Here is a 6,000-nt window from a genome sequence, read left to right as displayed (position 1 = left end):
AATAGTCTTGATCGCGAGGGTGTGAGATTGCTCAGTCCCCATGACTCACAGATACTTCCAGAACTAGTTTGCAGGTGCCGATGATACCACGCAGGTGACGCAACCGAGCTCAAGGAGGAGCTCGATGAAGATCTCGTTCATTGTGTTTTTTCATTTCAGTTGATCAGTAGTGGAGCCCAGTTGGGTCGATCGGGGATCTGTGTAGCATTTGGGGTAGTCTTTTTTCATTTTGGTTCCGTAGTCAGACCTTGATTATATCTGGATGATGTAATGCTTTATTCATGTATTGTGTGAAGTGGCGAATGTAAGCCAACTATGTATCTCTTTCCCTTATGTATTACATGGGTTGTTGCAAAGATTACCTCACTTGTGACATTGCTTTCAATGCGGTTATGCCTCTTAGTCGTGCTTCGACATGTGGGAGATATAGCCGCATCGAGGGCGTGACAAGTTGGTAATCAGAGCCTTCCCCGACTTAGGAGCCCCCTGCTTGATCGAGTCATTGGCGTTGTTGAGTCTAGAAAAATGTTGAGTCTTATAGGATTATATATATCGGAGAGTAGGATTCTTTTTACTCCTCAGTCCCTTCGTCGCTCTGGTGAGGCATCCTGACATAGAGTTTTGACTCTTCTCTTCTCAAATTTCACTAAATTTTTTTAGGATCACACGGGTATCTTGGAATTGTTCCGATGGTTTTGTGATGAGAACATTGTTCTTGGTGCCTCCTGACATTTAGGGGTTGTGGCAGTGTCCCGGGGAGTTGAGCTCCGAGGTGTTGTCGTCACAATTTTATCGTTGCAATTCTAGAATACCTGAGTTTCGCCGACATCGAAAATCTCTTTTATGCAGTTGTTGGTGAGATAACCTCGATGCCACCCAGTACTGGGGCGGGAGTTCGGGAGTATTGCCATAACTCGTATAACAAATGCTTTTCGAAGGTTGAGGTAAACGATTTCCAAAGGTTTCTTGGTTATGTGTTGAAGGATGGATATAGCTGGATATAGGATTTGCTAGTTTTGGGTGAGATATTATGCTTCCCCTGTATCCCCAACACCTGATTCCATAACCGGAAAATTTCGGGAGTTTATAAGTGGGAATTCAAGTAGCTCTTAGGATATCTTTCCAACAGATGTATGATATGAAATTGGGGTTCGACGTCTAGTGGTCTGCCTATCCACGGTTGGTTTTACAGTGGTCTCGTTGTGTCTTAAAGAGTCCTTGGCTATGCTGACAAAGGGACACTTCGTATGTCATGTCCACTGCCTTGTACATGATGGTGTTGTACGATCGATCCCGTGTAGGCCCCACCACGAAAACTTCGGACGAAATCTCTATCATATGTTTGTTCCGGCTTATTCTGCAAGCCAATCCTTTGTTTTGTTTTTTGAGTTGTGGTATTCGAGTTGCTTCAAAGTCAAATGTTGATTCCATACCTTTCCTAAATGGTATTCTCATGTTCCTATGTGAATGCAATCCTTCTTGATCTTCAAGCTTGCCATCTCAATTTCTTCTGAACCGGTGTGCTTCTCGTCAAGTGGATCCGTTCATTTTCGACATCCGCAAGATCAACTCAGTTTTCGTCAGCGGTGTTTGTTTCATCCGTCTCCAAGTTGTCTTTGTTTTCCCGCCCTCCCACCCTTTTCTCTTCGAGGACTCAGATTTCTTAATAAAGTATCCATCTTATCAATGGGAAGTCTCTCCATTCTTTTCTGTCAATGTTCGTATCCGGTGATTCTCATGAAGATCCTAATGGAGCTTCAAGCTCATCATTCTTCGTTCTTTTCCTTCTCCGGTGGACTGAACTCAAGCTTTCGTGTTGATCATATTCTTTTCCTCGTTCCAAATGTTTTCTCATGCCGGTGCACCTCTTAATCATTCTCCTCCCGCTATACATTTGTTCCGGAGTGCTCAAGATATCTCGAAGATTCGTGTTTCCACTCTGCCGTCGTTCAAGCTTTTTCGAGGATGTTATCTCATTCAAGCCTTTTAATTCAACCGGTGCATGCTCTCTTTTAAATCGTTCTATGGTGTATCTTTTGATTGGGCCTAACCCACAGGTCTTTTCCTCGGGATCTTACCTGACTCTTCTTATTTTACCGGAGCTATTCTCTAATCTTTCAAAGTTTGATGTAAAAATGATTTATCATCAGTTAAATGTCTTTCTCCAAGATCTTCCAAATTCTTTTCATCATTGGTTCAACCTTTCTAGTCTTCATCCCGGAGTATCTCAACAATTCAGGGTGGTCTTTATCATCGTCATTCTCTGTAGTTGAAGACCGAAGAAGATTTTTCTCTCAATCTTGCTCCATTCTCTTCAAGATTCGTGATTCTAGCTTGTTGCCATCCTCTCATATTTATTTTCGTTTGTGGGAATTATTTTCACCCATCCGAAGCAATTCAAGAGTCTCCTTAGTTTGTTATCTGGAGTCCATCAATTCAGGTTTATTCATTATCAGCTGTCAGTTATCATTCTCCAATCTTATTGGTGCATCGTTCAAGTGATCTATTCGTTCTCTTGTATCTAAATTCCTTCAAGTATCTTAATTCGTTTTCCAATTCTTCCGGTGATTTGTGCCTTTGCTACGTTCATTTTCAATTCTTATGGTGGTTCGTTCAAGAGTTCTCTTCCTGGGTTTTCATATCAATTCATTTGTGCTTTCCATATGCTAACGGTGGTTAGTTGAAGTATTTTCTCAAGTTTGTGCTATATCTATCTTAATCCTTTCTACGAGAATAAGTAGTATGTCAAATCCGCTGCTTGTCATCAATTTAAATTGGTGAAGGATGAGTATAGCATAATTATTATTCTTGATTCACACAAATGATTTAATTCTTTATTCCGGAGGCTCATCAAATTCTCGGTTCGAGATGCTTATCTTTAATCCGGAGTTCCAAATTTTCACTTATCTCGTCGCAAGCTCCATTTAATCATTGCAAGGCTTCAATCTTATTCTTTGCATCCTTCACTTCCTTCTGATCATTCTTTTATTACCGGAGTTCTTCGTGGAGGCTCTACATCGTGGTTCGTCAAGGATTCCTTTCATTCTTCAGTAATCCTCAGGTTTTCTCTCGAAGCTATGATCCGCCAAGCTATACTTCAAGTTTTCTTCATCTTACATTCCGAAGTCCAATTCGTTCTATCTTATCTTTTGAGGTGGTATTATGTCATTCTTGATAATTTGAGTTCATGTTTCATGATTCACATGTTGTTAAGAATGAGGTATTTTAAATCCATCAATCTCTTCGTTGGAATTATCTTGGGTTATATTTCACCTAAAGCCTTCCCTAAGGATTGTCGCTAATTGTGATGCTCATATATGGTCCAAGTTCTTCATCTACCCTCCCGGTGAAATAAGTTCTCGTCTCCTTGTTAATATCAATCCAATCTATCGTTTCCGTCAGTGGCAGAATTTCACCTCATAGTTTTGAGATGTTTTCCATAAGACCACAACAAGTTTACTCTTTTCGTTGTTGATTTTCCAACAACTCCGTTCGAACCTTCTCCTAAAGATGCTTTTACAAGCTCATTTAAGGTAGAAGATGTTGTTTTCTTCTCCATTCTTTTGTTCCGACGATCCAACTTCTATTCTTTCTCCCGGAGGTCTAGTGATGTTGCTCTTTTCCCTCCTCATCTCGGTTTGTCAAGACCATATTCTTTTCCTTGCTTATCCCATTTAACCGGAGTGTCATGCCCTCTTTTCAAGTTCTTCCCATTCTGTCAAGTTTTGGCTCCCTTCTCAACCGGAGTGCCGTCTGAAATTGTTCTTACCCTTTGTGCCATTCTTTTAATAATTCCGGAGGTAGTGTGTTGTTGATTTCATCAAGAATCCTCTCATCTTGTCAATTTCTTGTTAATTCCTTCCATTTTCAGTTGGAGTATTGTCCGAATTTGTTCTTCCTTGTTCGTCTTTTTCTAACGGAGTGTTTTCAACTTCGTTAATCTCCTTTGTATTCTTTTCGTGAAATGGCTTAACCTTTTCAAGGTTAATTGGTCTCACTCATTTGTCAAACAAGCAACTTAGTCTACCTCTTCTCTTTCTCTTCCGTTTTCCCCTCCGGTGCCATTCTAGATCTCGGGACGAGATCCTCTCGTAGTGGTGGAGTGTTGTAATGCCCCGAGACCGTTGCGCCAGGTGTCGTCTAGTTATTCGCTGTTGTTGCCTTGTCTTTTGGTTGTGTGTTGCATCTTATCGTGTCATCATGTTTTAAAAACTTGCATCTGTCCTGGTCCCCCAGTTCCATCCATTGTCCATTCTGAGCCCAGACACACTTGCACGCGCCCGCGGCATGTCCAAAATAGTATTTTATAAGTGGCTGGAAAATGTTCTCGGAATGGGAGGAAAGTTGGCGTGTGGTCTTATTATATTGTAGATAGACCGCCGGTCAAGTTTCATCGCATTCAGAGTTCGTTTGACGCCCCAACGATTAACTATAGCGACAATATAGTCGGTCAAACGTCAGACGTTTTCGGTCTCCGGAACCAGTCGCCGGGCCTCTCTTCTCTTCTCTCAGCATGAGACCTTCTACACAATCCACTACCTACCACCAGGCCTAACCTAGGCTCTCTCGTCAGTCCGCGGACCTCCTCGCGCGCGCGTCCGAAAGCTGTCCCGGACCCGACCTAGGTAGTCATCACCGTTGTGTCCGGATCATTCCCAAACATCTACAAAATGTCTCCGTTTTGTTAATTGGACTCCCTAGTCTATTTTTCTCGACCGCTTGATTTTATTTGGAGGGACGGATTAGCCCCTAAACTCTCCCTCTTTCCTTATATGTATATTCTCCCTAGTCTAAATCTAGACCAAACCCTAGAAACTAGGGATCTGTCCCATCCATTCCGTGTCCGCCGCCACCACTCTCTCCCTTGGTTTCAGCGCCAAACCAATCCCCAAATCGGCAGCCTCGATCCAAATCCTCCTGCACTACCAAGCTCTTTCACGACGCCGAGCTCGCCATGCCCCGGCACCGCTCCTCCTCTATGCGCCCCGTCTTCCTCGTCAACCAGGATCGGCCTCATCCCTCTCTCTCTCCCTCCGTTCTCTCTCGCTCTCTCAATTCTATCTCTCTCTTGCCAGGTACAGGAGGTCGGCCTACTGCCATGGCGCCCGAGACCTCGCCCGCATCTCCTCTACCCCAAGCCTCGGATCCGTTCCCTGTTTCGCCTCCCGCACTGAGCTCCTCAAGTCCCGCGTCCGCCGTGTCCATGGAGCAGATCGGCGTCGTCCTCGCCTCCCGCAGGACCCTCCTACTCCGCAAGTCCAGGCCGCGGCCTCCTTTTTCTTCCCTCGTCCTCGCTTGGTCTCGAGCAGGGGAGCAGACACGTCATCGCTCCCTCTGCCATGGAGCTCGCATCCCGTCGCATCGTGTCGCCAGTCCCTCTCCGGCCAGGACGTCCCCTGCTCCTCCCTGCGCCTGTACGCTCGCAGCGCCGCCCCTGACTCGCTCGATCCAGGTGGGATCAAGGAGCGGGACGAGCCGAGCCACCGCGTGGGCCTCGGCCCAGGGTGAGCAGCCTCCCCAGCGCCCTCTGATATTTTTTCCGCCGATTGGGCCAACCAGTTTCAGCCCATTGTGTTTTTTTCCTGCTGCTGCAATTTAGCTATTTTCCAGAAAACTGCTGTTTTATAGAAAAGTCCCTAGACAACATGCATATAATAACTCACAAACCGTGCATCGGATTAAAACAAACTTAATATGGAAATTGCTTAGAATTTTGTCTAGTTTCATAATATGCCACTTTCATCCATGTTCAAAATGTTTAAAATGCTGTTTTTTTAAACTTGCTTAAATAACTTGCTAAAATGCTTTAATTCATAACTAAATAACCGTAGCTCCAAACCTAATAAACTTTATGTGTAAATGGGGTAGAAAAATGCCTAGATTATCATGATGGCTTTACTTTGCATGTTTAACAACTCTAAAATTGTGTTTAGGGCAAAACAGTACCATAACCAAAATATGCACATGAGGATTTTTCCGGACTTGTTGTTTGTTGTTCCA

Source organism: Triticum dicoccoides, chromosome 3A, assembly GCF_002162155.2.
Source record: "Triticum dicoccoides isolate Atlit2015 ecotype Zavitan chromosome 3A, WEW_v2.0, whole genome shotgun sequence".
Taxonomy (NCBI): Eukaryota; Viridiplantae; Streptophyta; class Magnoliopsida; order Poales; family Poaceae; genus Triticum; species Triticum dicoccoides.
The sequence above is the reverse complement of the archived record's forward strand: the minus strand, read 5'-3'. Positions refer to the sequence as shown.